This window comes from Oncorhynchus clarkii, chromosome 6, assembly GCF_045791955.1.
Source record: "Oncorhynchus clarkii lewisi isolate Uvic-CL-2024 chromosome 6, UVic_Ocla_1.0, whole genome shotgun sequence".
Taxonomy (NCBI): domain Eukaryota; kingdom Metazoa; phylum Chordata; class Actinopteri; order Salmoniformes; family Salmonidae; genus Oncorhynchus; species Oncorhynchus clarkii.
The window spans coordinates 26,459,070-26,474,330 of record NC_092152.1 but is presented as its reverse complement, the minus strand read 5'-3'; positions in this window follow the sequence as shown (position 1 = coordinate 26,474,330).

Sequence of the window (15,261 nt, the reverse complement as noted above, 5' to 3'; positions counted from 1 at the left end):
TTTCCTCCTCTGTCTCATCCCCTGTGTGTCCGTGTTTGTGTTTTCTGTGAGTGTGTATGAGTGAAGAAGCAGAAACCATGGGACCACACGGGAGCAAAGGACACGGAATTCCAGGGGATTTCGGACCAGGTGAAATTGTGACATATCGAAGGAGGTTTCCTTTGACAGGGACACTGAGTGTGACACTGTTGGATGAGGTTAGGGAAAGGTTAAAAGATTAACAGAACTGAGAAAAGTAAGAAAGATAAGGTAGATGGTTAAATTTCAGAAATGGGAAAGAGAGGCAGACAGGCGCACACAAAGGCAGGACCCCTTTAGGGAAAGCCCCACCAGAACATGGTAGTACAGACTGAGGAAGAAGGGAAAACAGACAAAGATGAGACAGTAAGGAAGAATAGGAAAGACGATGAGAGAGATTTCCCCCTCCTTATTCTTCTCTTCACAATGTCTATCCAGTGCTGCCGGTGGTCGTGTTGGGAAGAATAGGATACTATATCCCACCAAGACTGACTGGACGACCATCAGAGAATACACCATGACGAAGGATGAGAGCTTGGAAGCGTATAGAAGGAGACTGGAAACCTGTTTCAGGCTGCACAGCGGCATCAGACCTAATGAATTGAAATATGGAGCTCTGTTGAAGGACTCCCTGGTAAGGGGCCTGGCACCAGACCTGGAGAAAGTGGTGAGAACCACCTGTATCAGTTGGGAAACTGAACCCCTGGCCACTGTGGTACAACTTTGCAAACATGCTGAGCGACAGCAACGTGCTCAGAAGGAATAAAGAAAATAAAAAGAATTGCAAGCTGCCCAGTTAACATTCTACCAGTGGCAGGTGCCTGCTGGAGTTGGAGGTGGTGGAAGTGGAGGAAAACCCAAACTTGGAAGTTGCTTCCCCTGTGGCAAGGCAGGCCATTTCGCTGCACAATGCAATCAAGCCCAGCAGCCGAGGGGAAGAGCCAGGGGCAGATCGAGAGGCAGAGGAGCCCCAAGGAGGGCCTGTACAATCCAGGACAAGAACAGGAGGAAGAATATTGACATGATGAAGAGACAGGAACAGATGAGGTAGAATCGTCAGAGCAACCCGAGCATTTGTTTAAAGAGTCACACCCTTACCAGAGTAGAGCCAACAGTGGAGGCTTGCGTCAATGGTGAGTCAATAATATTTATTGTTGATACTGGGGCTGTCATGTCTGTCATTAACTGCAAGGCTATGACAAATCCTCCCATGTCTAGTGAAACAGTCAAAACTGCAGGGGCTTCAGGCCTCCCATTCAGAGCATGTAACTGCCTGTCTCCTTTTGTGAGGAGAAGTGTCAACATCAATTTCTCTACTCTGGCCACTGTCCTGTCAAACTGATGGGCAGAGACATCCTGCGTAAACTGGGCATCAACATAAGATGTGGCCAAACTGGTTTAACCGTTATTCATGAGGAGGAGAAAGGGGGGTAGCAATTGATGTTAATGTCTGAGTTTTGTGACTGGTATTACACATGGGACATTGATAATGAGGTGCCCAATATTGTTTGTGTTTTCTTAATGACTAAAACCCATTGGGGCCACGAGGGCAGTTTCATGTCTGAAGCAGGCTTACATTGCACCTCCCATTTTTCACCATTGACAAGAGATCTCCATTATGAGAAGCAATGGCTGTGTGCTACATTACAGGATGAGTCAGTGCAGTGTGAGGGTTTATACTGTAGCAGTGATTTCTGTGCTTTAGGAGTTAATCTAACCCCTGCACAGAAAGAGTGCTACCTGAGGATAGCACACCACATGTGTCCCTGGCAAAATCAGATAGAGTTTAATGGGCGGATATTGATGCTATTGACTGGGAGATGCGCCCTGATGGGTGAACGTAATCACACAGCACAATGACAAGTTGTTACCCACTCAGTTGGGAAACGCCAACTGAGAGGGGTGTGCATGATGTTGATCAGGTTTGTTTTTCTACCAATATATTGTTGAGTGAAGACTCATCCCTCCTGAGAGGGGTCCCTGAATGCCTATGGACAATGGACAAGTATGATTTGGGGAGAATGAAGGGAGCAGGGCCAATGGTGGTCACTCCTAAAGATACCAGGTGTCCATCTAGAGCACAGTATCCACTCAGTAGGGAGGCAACAGCAGGTATTACTCCTGTTCATGCACCCCTGTTAGCTAATGGCGCTTTAATTCCCTGTACAGAATCAGCCTGTAACACCCCTATCTTGCCGGTTAAAAAGCCTTCAGGTGATTGGAGATTTGTCCAGGATTTAAGGCTTTTGAATGACGCAGTTTTTGCCCGTGCCCCTGTGGTTCCCAATGTTACTATTATGTTGGGGCGGTACCACCCACAGCAGAGTGGTTCTCTGTGATTGATTTGGCTAATGTGTTTTTTTCAGTATTCCTGTGGCACCAGAATCTCAGTTCTGGTTCGCCTTCACGTTTCTTAGTAAGAGATTTACGTGGACGGTGGCGCCTATGTGCTATCTCCCCCAATGTTTTCAGCGGCTTTAGTGCAAAATCTGGAGGGTTTTATAGCCCCTGAGGGCAGCACTCTGATTCAGTATGTGGATGATTTGCTGTTGTGCTCCAGCTCAATGGAAGCTTGTGAAACTGATACTCATGCTCGTGTTGATATTTCTCGCTGAGAATGGCCACAAAGTTTCAAAGAAGAAGTTACAGTTGGTTTCACAGACAGTCAAGTATCTAGGTCATGACATCACTCCCAATGGCAGGCAGCTGGGTACAGAGAGGATACAGGCTATTCTCTCCGTCGCACAGCTGGTTACTAAACAACACATGATGTCATTGACTGATATGATAGGGTATTGTAGGACGTGGTTACCTAACTATGCTGAGGTGGTGCAGCCGCTTTCTGACCTTATTTATGTCCACAAAATGGCTATGAATGACACAATTAAGTGGACACCAGAGGGACTGACTGCTCTGACCTGACTAAAACAACTCATAACTACCTCTCCCTGTTTGGGGCTCCTTGACCATTCTAAACCTTTTAACCTCTTTGTTTTTGAGAAAAATGGCTTTATGTCATCTGTTCTAACACAGGATCGTGGAGTAAAGCAGCGCCCTGTTGGGTATTTTTCCAAACAGCTGGACAGTGTGTCAAGAGGCCTGTTTTTTTGTTTGATAGCTGTGGCTGCTGCTACTGAAGCTGTGCTTGCCTGTGCAGACATTGTTGCCATGTGTGAACTCACTGTACACCTAAGTGCCTCATGCTGTACATGCTCTTATTTTACAGGCAAAGACGGCCCACACCAGCTCAACTGCTCCATTATCAGAATGTTCTTCTGACAATGTCTCATGTGACCCTGAAGAGGTGCACTGTGTTAAATCCTGCTACTTTGTTGCCTACCGCACGGCTGTGTAGCTGAGAGGTCTACTTGGATCCACGCCAGCCACATCCGGAAGGTGCCTCACAGTTGCCATATGGGCAGTGACTCAAGGACAACCGGTCCTGGAAGAAGTACAAAATGGTATGGACTTGACTGATGACCACTCAGTCCCATGGTGGGACTTAAATAACAGCCACTCCAGCTCGAGCCACTGGCAGGCTCAGGACAGGAGTCCAGCAAACAATGGCCGCTCCAGTACTGGAAAAAGCACAAGGTCTATGCATCCACTGGATGAGCATCACAGTAGGAATCATGAGGGAAACACCTGGTGGTCACTGCTTAACTATACAGTAAAGACTGAACTGATGGTAGAAAAATATTTTCTGTTATGTATGTAGTTTGTTTCCACACTCAGCGATCTCTCCATTCTCACAGTATTCAGTAGAGGTCAGCATTAATGACACTATGTGAACTGCTCGTTGTCAAATGAGATCACATGGGGTCAACCCTCACTAGATAAAACACTGAGGGATAAATGCATTAATGGTACTTTGTCATCAACAAAGAATTTACGAGGGGGATTTTATTAGGGCGAGACCCAAATGCAGACACAGGAGGCAGATGGTTGAGTTCCGATATTTATTGTACCAAAAGGGGTAGGCAAAAGGCAGGTCGGGAACAGGCGAGAGTTCATAAACCAGGTCAGAGTCCAAACAGTACCAGGGGATAGGCAGGCTCGAGGTCAGGACAGGCAGAGTGGTCAGGCAGGCGGATTCGGCGTCAGGGCAGGCAAAGGTCAAAGCCAGGAGGGCTAGGAAAAACAGAGACTGGGAAAAATAAGAGCTAGGATAAACGCTGGTTGACTTGGCAAAACAAGACGAACTGGCAAAGAGAGACAGGAAACACAGGGATAAATACACCGGGGACTAATGGGGAAAACAGGAGACACCTGGAGATGGGTGGAGACAATCACAAAAACAGGTGAAACAGATCAGGGCATGACAGATTTGATTGTTCACATTGGTGCGGTAGAATCATCTTAGAACCTAGATCCCGTGTACCAGAACCTATTCTAATCCAACCCCGGTGAACCCAATTCCGAACCTGTCATTGTCACAACCCAAAAAATATTTCCATACCACAATTTAATGAATCCTATCTGGGAATGTCAACATGTGTCAATTATAGTGTCTTCCCAATAGGATGTACAGTTGCTGGAAAAATGGAACATGCAGCTGGAGACCCGTTAGACTGAAGGTGGGGCACACCATTGTTGACGGGAAAACTGACAATCGCTCTCCTCATCAATTTGGTTCGGCAATGTTTGTTGGATTTGTGGTGATAAAGCCAATTTCTACCCACCAACAAATTGGACAGGGTGCTGTATTTTTGGTAAACTAAACATCTCCCTTGTGGTAAAGCATAAAACAAACTCCTCCAATCCAAGCAGGTTAAGACAAGTTAAAAGGGGCATCTCGCAATCAAATGATGTCCCCAGTGACTCGCGACGATCCTTGAAATTGGAAAAGTTAATGGTGCGGGTTAATCCCCTGGTATGGAGCATCGGAGAATGCCTATGAGTTGGATCGGCTAGGATATAATTTGGAATCCCTGGTAAATTTAACCACTTCAGGGTTTTCAATTATAAGACCAGAGTTGCAAGGCACTCAACTCATGGCCACACAAAATAGGGTGGCACTTGACATGTTGCTACCACGTTAAGGGGAGGGGGTCAAGTTCTAGAAGATCACTGCTGTACATTTAAACCTAGGGAGACGAAAATTTGACTATTGTAGTGGAACATTTGAAGGAGCTTAGCGGTGTTCTCGAAAGGGAAAACCAGCCTGACAATGACTGGAATCCATTTGGGTGGGGTCAGTCATTGTTTGGTGCTTGAGGTGCGACCATCTTCCACTGGCTCATATATGGTTTAATTTGCTGATTGCTCAGTTGCTGATTATCACTTGTGTGAAGATATTGTGTAGTAAAGTGGTTGATGTTGGTCTTACTATGCCCTTGATTGCAAATGAAGAAGGTGTAGATGAAGAATCTGAGATTGATGGACAACAATCAGATGAACCTAGTGAAGTATCCTCATTGGCCAGTGCAGATAGAGAGGGTTCACAGTATATTAACGATTTCCCTGACCTATTCTCTATTCCTGACTACATCTCTGACGGTGGGGACCCCAATCCTGACCATGGGAACCCACATGTGGAGCTCATGTTCCACACTGTGTGTACAAAGTGCCCAGGGGGGGGTCTGTTATTGGTGTGGGAAGGGGTGGGCCAAGGGAACTGATGGGCATTTCCACCATGTTGATCCGTATCACTGTGCCCGCTGTCAGAGGGATGACTGTCATATCTGGTGTGATGAGGCCTGTGTTTAGACACTGGTTCTCCTGTAGCAGGGAGCATGTCTAATTTCTGTATTTTCCTCAACAATGTACACTGCTCAAAAAAATAAAGGGAACACTTAAACAACACAATGTAACTCCAAGTCAATCACACTTAGGAAGCAACACTGATTGACAATACATTTCACATGCTTTTGTGCAAATGGAATAGACAACAGGTGGAAATTATAGGCATTTAGCAAGACACCCCCAATAAAGGAGTGGTTCTGCAGGTGGGGACCACAGACCACTTCTCAGTTCCTATGCTTCCTGGCTGATGTTTTGGTCACTTTTGAATGCTGGCGGTGCTTTCACTCTAGTGGTAGCATGAGACAGAGTCTACAACCCACACAAGTGGCTCAGGTAGTGCAGCTCATCCAGGATGACACATCAATGCGAGCTGTGGCAAGAAGGTTTGCTGTGTCTGTCAGCGTAGTGTCCAGAGCATGGAGGCGCTACCAGGAGACAGGGCAGTACATCAGGAGACGTGGAGGAGGCCGTAGGAGGGCAACAACCCAGCAGCAGGACCGCTACCTCCGCCTTTGTGCAAGGAGGAGCAGGAGGAGCACTGCCAGAGCCCTGCAAAATGACCTCCAGCAGGCCACAAATGTGCATGTGTCTGCTCAAACGGTCAGAAACAGACTCCATAAGGGTGGTATGAGGGCCCAACGTCCACAGCCTAACACCGTGCAGGACGTTTGGCATTTGCCAGAGAACACCAAGATTGGCAAATTCGCCACTGGCGCCCTGTGCTCTTCACAGATGAAAGCAGGTTCACACTGAACACATGTGACAGACGTCCTCCAGCATGACGGGTTTGGCGGTGGGTCAGTCATGGTGTGGGGTGGCATTTCTTTGGGGGGCCGCACAGACCTCCATGTGCTTGCCAGAGGTAGCCTGACTGCCATTAGGTACCGAGATGAGATCCTCAGACCCCTTGTGAGTGTGGTTGCCCCTGGGTTTCTCCTAATGCAAGACAATGCTAGACCTCATGTGGCTGGAGTGTGTCAGCAGTTCCTGCAAGAAGAAGGCATTGATGCTATGGACTGGCCCGCCCGTTCCCCAGACCTGAATCCAATTGAGCACATCTGGGACATCATGTCTCGCTCCATCCACCAACGCCACGTTGCACCACAGACTGTCCAGGAATTGGCGGATGCTTAAGTCCAGGTCTGGGAGGAGATCCCTCAGGAGACCATCCGCCATCTCATCAGGAGCATGCCCAGGCATTGTAGGGAGGTCATACAGGCACGTGGAGTCCACACACACTACTGAGCCTCATTTTGACTTGTTTTAAGGACATTACATCAAAGTTGGATCAGCCTGTAGTGTGGTTTTCCACTTTAATTTTGAATGTGTCTCCAAATCCAGACCTCCATGGGTTGATAAATTTGATTTCCATTGATCATTTTTGTGTGATTTTGTTGTCAGCACATTCAACTATGTAAAGAAAAAAGTATTTAATAAGAATATTTCATTCATTCAGATCTAGGATGTGTTATTTTAGTGTTCCCTTTATTTTTTGAGCAGTGTATTATTCTGTATGATTAAACATGTGCAAGTATGTCTTGAGGAATAAAGGTTGTAAACTCAGTTTCCCAATGGAGAAAGCTTACATGGAAATAAGGTGCACAACATTGAAGGGATTTGATTCTCTATTTATTTATTTTTGTATTAATATATTCTGCAACAAATGTTAGTAAGATACCATGTCTCTGGAAGGGACGGAGTCCCTTGAGAGGGGCATGTGGAGGAAGAATCAGAATTAGCTCGGTAACATAGATAATAAAGATGTCTTATCTGCTTAACATGCTTATATGATTCAACTGTTGAACTCTTGTTATAAGAATGTATCCCTTCAGACTCTGGTGTTGGCAGTTGCACTTCCTTGGGAGTGTTGAGTCGACCAGCCTCATTATTGTAGAATAAAGTAATATCCTGATTGGTGATTGACCTTGTCTCTTCTCATTATTGATTAGAATTTCCACTAAAAACAGTTGAAGACGACTCTGTTTTTCCCATTGTGATGGACCATATGATGGGGAATGTACCAACCTTGGTAATCTTCGGCTGCTACTGGGGGTACCTTCTTGATGTGGCCGGACTCCACCAACTTGTGACCCTCTGCGCTGTACACTGCTGCTTCCTCTGGATCCTTGGACAGATGCTTATCTGTCTCTCACAGATGAGCCAGTACTACCTCCTTTGGAGCTTCCAAAAGAGGAATCTTCTTCTTCCACAAGAGGGGAGTGACGTACCTTTGAACCCTGCCCACTTCGACCCTGGCTGTCTTCTCCTCCAGTATATCATTGGCTTCTACATCTTGTCTGGACTGTGTGATGAGCTACGCAATCCTGTGTGGTAGCGTATCCAACCACCAGAGCTTCTCTAGATGGCTGAGGAGCTCTGCAGATGGAGAGACGAGGGATGTATGAATCAAATCAAAATCAAATCGAATTTTGTTGGTCACACATATTTAGCAGATGTTATTGCGGGTGTAGCAAAATGCTTGAAGGCACTGTTGTGGAGAAAGACTTTGCTGCAGGAACGGTCTTGAAGGGTCCATCCGAGCTGAGACTTGATGGCGGCAGGTCCGCCAGGGGGACCCAAATGCACTGGCTCTGTCGGGGTGATCAGATGGGGATGTCTGACCTGATGCACAGTAGCTCCAGCAGTTGAAGGGGAAGGCCTTGATGTGCCGATACTTTTTCTGAAGGGCTTCAACAGGGTAGCTATGCATTGCAAGGCCCAACTTGTTAGCTGTTAAGGCTCTGTGGATGTCAAAGGACCTGTTGAGTAACAGGGGCAACAGAGAATGACACAGAAGCTCCATGGATGAATCTGATATCTTGCCGCACCATACGAAGTGCCAAGTCCTCAGGATTGCCGAGGAGGACTCGCTGCTCTGCTGCTTTGTGTAGAAGTATAGTGTTCTCAGACCCGTCTTCCAACAGGGCGTACGTGTCAAGTGACTTGTTGCCGCTCCGCAGGATGACTCAACTCATCTTCAGCAACACTTTGCTGCTGCCCGAAGGTTGAGCAACATAGAAGGTCTCTGCAGTGGAGCTTACCAGGCAAACGCTCTCTACTGGCACCTTTGTGATGAGGGTCTTCATAGCGTTTATGCTAGCGTTCTTCATAGCAGTCGGGCTAGTGTTGACCTCGTGGAGAATCTCACAATGCTTCTACTCGCACTTAGGCTTGAGAGTACACTGAGCTGCTTGGTGTTCGCATCCACACTTCCAACATCTTTCATTTGTCTTGATCCAGGATTCTTTCTGTTCTTTGGTTCACGTAATGCTGTGTGGTGTTACAGAACGGACAATATTTATTTGGCTTCTTCTGTGACCTTTCCTCTTGAGACTGGTTGTGTGCAGAGACTTTGGCTTTGTCCTTTCTCTGCTCACCTCCATTGAGGATGGTGGTGATCTTGGGGAATGAATTGTCTTTATGCTGATCTCGGTGTGAGCTAGGGTGGTCCCTGCTTTGGTCGCTACTGAATTGCGTGCCATCTACTTGCACTCTCACCTCATACTCGATCCACTCTGCCAGGTGAAGGAAGTTTGGAATGCATGTCTTGATGGGGTTCACACATCTCATGAAGCTGGCTCTTATGTTGTGTGGTAACTTAGCTAAGAGGTGGGAGATGTGTGAGACACAGTTTATCTGTCTGTCCATTACTCCCTGGCTGATCCAACATGCCAAGCAAGGCACACACTCTCAGAGCGAACCTTTGGAATGCCTCGGTGTCACCACTCTTGATGTTGGGGCCATCCATTAATTCTGCAATGTGTTGGAGGGCAAGCTGTTGGGGCTGGCCATACAGTTCTGTGAGGGATTGCATGGTGTCACTGTATGGGTACCTGCTGTTGCTGTAGGAGTCAGCAATTAGCAAAGCCTCTTACAACTTCAGGTTGTCCACCAATATCTGAAACTTGAAGGAATCTATTGCATCTACAGGCAGCACATTGTCAAGGGCCACAGTTGAAGTTGGGGATGGTAGGATTTGGTCCACAGTAGGAATGCTCCCGGCTGGGTGGAGAAGGTCTGTGTAGTGGACAAGTGAGTGCCAACGACGATAAGGTAAGTAGGCTCGGCGGCGATGGTCAGGCGAGTACTCACAGCGGTGATGGTCAGGTGAGGGCTGACGACAATGGCCAGGTGAGTAGTCGCGGCAGCGACAGTCCGATGCTGGCTGACGACGGCGATCAGATGTAGGCTAACCACAGCGGTCAGGTCAATAGTCGTGGCAGTGAGGATCAAGTGAGTAGTCGCTGCAGCGCCAGTCAGGTGTGACCTGACAACCGCAATCATGTGTAGGCTGACCGTAACGGTCAGGTGAGGGCTGACATCGGCGATCAGGTGAGGCTCGATCCTCACAGTTGCGGGTCAGCCTGGGTAGTGACTTGAACTGTTCGAGACCCATTGAAGCAAATGAATTTAGCTCTTCCTAAAGCTCAAATCAAATTAAATCTTGTCAGTCACATGCACCGAATACAACAGGTGAAATACAGTGATATGCTTACTTACAAGTCCTTAACCAACAATGCAGTTTAAAGAAAATCCCCCAATAAGTAAGGGATAAGAATAGCAAATAATGAAAGAGCAGCCCGAAATAACAATAGCGGGGCTCCAGTATCAATAACGAGAGCTAAAGTATCTCCTGTGTCAACTTCTCAGTTTCCTCTCCTATAAGCTTCAGGCACATTATGAATGTTCTGGAAGAAGAACAGGTTTCTCTCTCATCTCGTACAGGAGGGTAGCTGCTGCTGACCTTGTTGTGAGAGTAATTCAATCAGCGCCCTCTGCTTGTGGTCCCTCGTTGGAGTGGTATGTTGTTGTGTGTGGTGCTGTCTGCCTTGACTCGTACCTTACCTCATAGTCGACCAGACAATGTGGGGGGTGAGTCTTATGGCGGGGACGAACCACAACTTGTGGAGGATCCTCTCTGGTGACTGGCATCCTTAGGATCTGGCAGTTACTGCATCCGGCTCGAAGGACCATGAAACATATGGGTTGTTTATGAATTCGAAGGATCAATAAAAAGGGATAAAAAATGTAGGTTCTGGATTTTAGGCCGGTAGCAACCACCACAGGGTGTCTGTTCAGAACATGAGGAAGCTGTAGTTCCAGTTCAAGGGTTTAATGAAGATCCACCCCCACACAACACTACTCCCTCTGATACTAATTGTGGTTCTGTAAAGAAAAGGGAAGAACTTAGGCTATAGCACAGTATGGGAAAATATGCATAAATATGCCTATTTGAATGTCAACAAATTAAACAGGCTATGTGGACCCAAACACATGCTGGATGTACAAATAAAAAAATTGAGAAATGTAGAAATATATATATGTTACAAAAGATAATATGCATGAGAAATCTACAACCAAAAATAGCTTAGCGCCACAGAGAAATGCAAACAAATGCTAATCACGAATAAGCATGTTAACTAGTAATGCACTCCGGATGACAATGCTAATGCTAGCGGGGGTGTACACTAGCTAGCTAGCAAGTTTAACACAAATGGTACATATTTACAACAGACACTATTTAGCTCCAAACAACAAGACATCAGGATTTTGGCACTTACATTTAGCTGCACACGCAATTAACATCAGAAAGAAAGGCATTTTTTTCTAAGGAGGTAGAATAAGCAGGAGGGAAGAAAATGGTTGGTCATCAGAATGGAAACTGCAGACTGACTAAGGCCCTGCCTGATCAGGTAATATGTTAAGTCCCGCGAAAAAAGACTGCTGATTAGCTAATAAAATAATGATGATTGGCGTGATCTTATTTCATTTATACAATTACCATGGCAGGAAAATGCCATGGTACTGGTGCAAATACCATGGTGTTTTCCTGCCATGGTAGTGACCAAAAAACATGATGTTTTTTCATTTGTACTAGCTACCATGGTACAAAAATGAACCATGGTAGTACAATGAAAGAAATACTTTGGTTTTGTACTAGGAGCATGTAGTTAAACATGAAAGCATGGTAGTTGTTTCCAATGTATTATGATGGTCTGTGTCCCACCGTTTTTTGGGTAAAGTGACCAAAAGCATAGTAATTTATGGTACTCGCATAATGCAACATTGACTACTCGCTCTGCAATGGCAAAGCATAGGCCTAGTATCCTCTTAAACCCCTTTAGCTCATAGTGAAAAACCACAATACACATGTATTTATAATGAACCTTTATTTTTCTAGGCAAGTCAGTTAAGAACAAACTCTTATTCACAATGACTGCCTACACCGGCCAAACCATAACCCGGAGGATGCTGGGCCAATTGTGTGCCATCCTATGGGACTCCCACTCACAACCAGTTGTAATACAGCCTGGAATTGAACCAGGGTCTGTGGTGACCCCCCCTAGCACTGAGATGCAGTGCTTTAGACCACAGCCCCAAGTCCATGGTCTAGTAGTGTGTTGTACCCTCTTAAACATTGGGACCTGAATAAGGTATGGTGAGAAGAATGAAGGGAGTCTGAAACCTTGATGATTTCAAATAGTTAGTTTATGTGGTGCTTTTCTCTTCAGTGCAGTTTTTAGCTGGCTCTCACTCATTAGACTGACTTGGCCACTCTTATACTATTCTAAATAGCCAACATACTACAAAACATTTTTTAAAGTATGAATATCGCATAGATACATTTTCATCATATAATTATCAACGTATTCCTCAAAACAGCAAGTTACAATGTTTCCCTTTGTTTACACCGTGTGAACGTTCGTTGGTCATGTCGTCATGAGGACAAGCTAGCTTGACTGGAGCTAACTTTAGCCAATGTTAGCTTCTATGCTAACAGACATTTATAAATTAATTAAACTATCAAAACGTCATCAATACATAACAACAATGATATAATTACACTACGTTTAACTTGGTGTTTCATATCCTATGCTTTATAACTCGCTCACCGTGATGATAACGTTTAAAATATTTTGCTCATTTGGCACTTCTCTATTCAGTTTTGAGTTGGCTTGGCTCTCTCATTCAACTGTCTCACTGACTGAAGCAACCACTAGAGCAAGCGACCCCCTCTGTGGGCCGAAACAAGCACAACACCCCTTTACTAAAAATACTATAAATGATTACAAAATGCCAAAAACTAGGCTACCATATCTCTCACATTACCCCACATTTCAGGTTGGCAACACTGGGAACCTAAACATGAACAAAAAACGGTACTATTAATACAGAAAGTATTATCCCTTTTTCACAGCAACTATTTCCCTTTAACTTTGATGTTACGTACAAACTAGGACCCTCAATTGTAGCCTGCCTCTGACTTTATCAGAAACTATAAATAAATTAATCAATATAATACCAACCAACCTATTTTGACCTTACGGGGTTTATTTATGAAATACATTATACTGGCATTGTACTATGGTAACACACAATTAATATAGATAATTGTGCGTTACCATGGTAGAATGTATAACAGGTGACAGGTCAAAACCATGGTATTTTTTGACCTGACGGGTCAAAACCATGGTATTTTTGTGATCCACATCTATACCTTGGTAAAAACGAGGCAATACCATGGTATAATTTAGGTTTATGACAGTACCATCATACTTCAAGGCTAAAACCATGGTACATTTCCATGATTCATACTATACCATAATTTAATTGAAAGTACCATGTACCTTGTAGTACCATGGTACATTTTTTGTAAGGGACGCTAGGAACGTATTTCCACCAACATTATAATGAAAAGGTGTCTCTCGGTCCCAAAACACACATTTTCTGTAGACATTTGGGAGGACTGCTGATTAAGTTGCCCACTGTATGCGCTTTTGATAGCAGAAGTCTGCATGTAAGTGTCAAGTTTAGACACGACCTATGAGTGTTCTGGGTGACTAGTATAAAAGACAATGTATGCTTGATCCTAAAGTGTGGTCGGAATCGTCATATGGATGGTGTGATGTAATTGCGGAGCCTCCAGAGGCAGGCAAAGGCCCAATTGAGCTATGTACGGTATGGCGTGCGCCTGCCACATTTTGTAACAATGCTGAGGGTTCCATATAGCTCCGCATTGACATGATTGGTTGACAGTAGGTGGGGGCGGGAGGTCCAGTATAAACATATACTCACTTCCTTGACAACTTCCTTCACAACACCTCTGCTCTGCTCCGCTAGGCGCAAGAAGTATGAAAGTCCTGACATTTGCAGAGGCTGCATCGCAGTAAATACTGTAATTGAAAGTAACAACATCGGGGAAATGAGTGCTTTGCTGGACCTGTATTTATATAACATGAATCCACAACTAAGAAGTTCAACCAGTGAACTCAGTATAATAGGAGCAGTGAGGGTGCTGTACAGCGTTCTGAGCTGGCAATAATTTAACTCAAAGCAACATGGTCTTAGCGCATTTCGTATTATTCTGTATGTAAATCTGGGACAACCCATTTAGTATGATATGTTATGTTTTGTATGGTATGTATTAATTTGTGACTATCCATCACCCATTTTGTACAATATTTAACAAATTACAAGTTGTACTATATGTTATGAATTAGCAAAACGTAAAATAGAGTTGAAGTCGGAAGTTTACATACACTTGGAGTCATTAAAACTAGTTTTTCAACCACTCCACAAATGTCTTGTTGTTAACAAACTATAGTTTTGGCAAGTTGGTTAGGACATCTAGTTTGTGCATGAAGTAATTTTTCCAACAATTGTTTATAGACAGATTATTTCACCTATAATTCATTGTATCACAATTCCAGTGGTTCAGAGGTTTAAATACACTAAGTTGACTGTGCCTTTAAACAGCTTGGAAAATTCCATAAAATTATGTCATGGCTTTAGAAGCTTCTGATAGGCTAATTGACATAATTTGAGTCAATTGGAGGTGTACTTGTGGATGCATTTCAAGGCCTAGCTTCAAACTCAGTGCCTCTTTGCCACTTCACAAAAAGGATGGCTTCATGAGGAAGGGAAATTATGTGGATATATTGAGGCAACATCTGAAGACATCAGTTAAAGCTTGGTCGCAAATGGGTCTTCCAAATGGACAATGACCCAAGCATACTTCCAAAGTTGTGGCAAACTGGCTTAAGGACAACAAAGTCAAGGTATTGGAGTGGACATCACAAAGCCCTGACCTCAATCCTATAGAAAATGTGTGGGCAGAACTGAAAAGGCATGTGCGAGCAAGGAGGCCTACAAACCTGACTCAGTTACACCAGCTCTGTCAGGAGGAATGGGCCAAAATTCACCCAACTTATTGTGGGAAGCTTGTGGAAGGCTACCCGAAATGTTTGACCCAAGTTAAACAATGTAAAGGTGATGCTACCAAATACTAATTGAGTGTATGTAAACTTCTGACCCACTCGGAATGTGATGAAATAAATAAAATCTGAAATAAATCATCCTCTCTACTATTATTCTGACATTTCACATTCTTAAAATAAAGTGGTGATCCTAAATGACCTAAAACAGGGGATTTTTACTAGGATTAAATGTGAAAACGGAGTTTACACACACCGTAGCCAAATACATTTAAACTTCTGA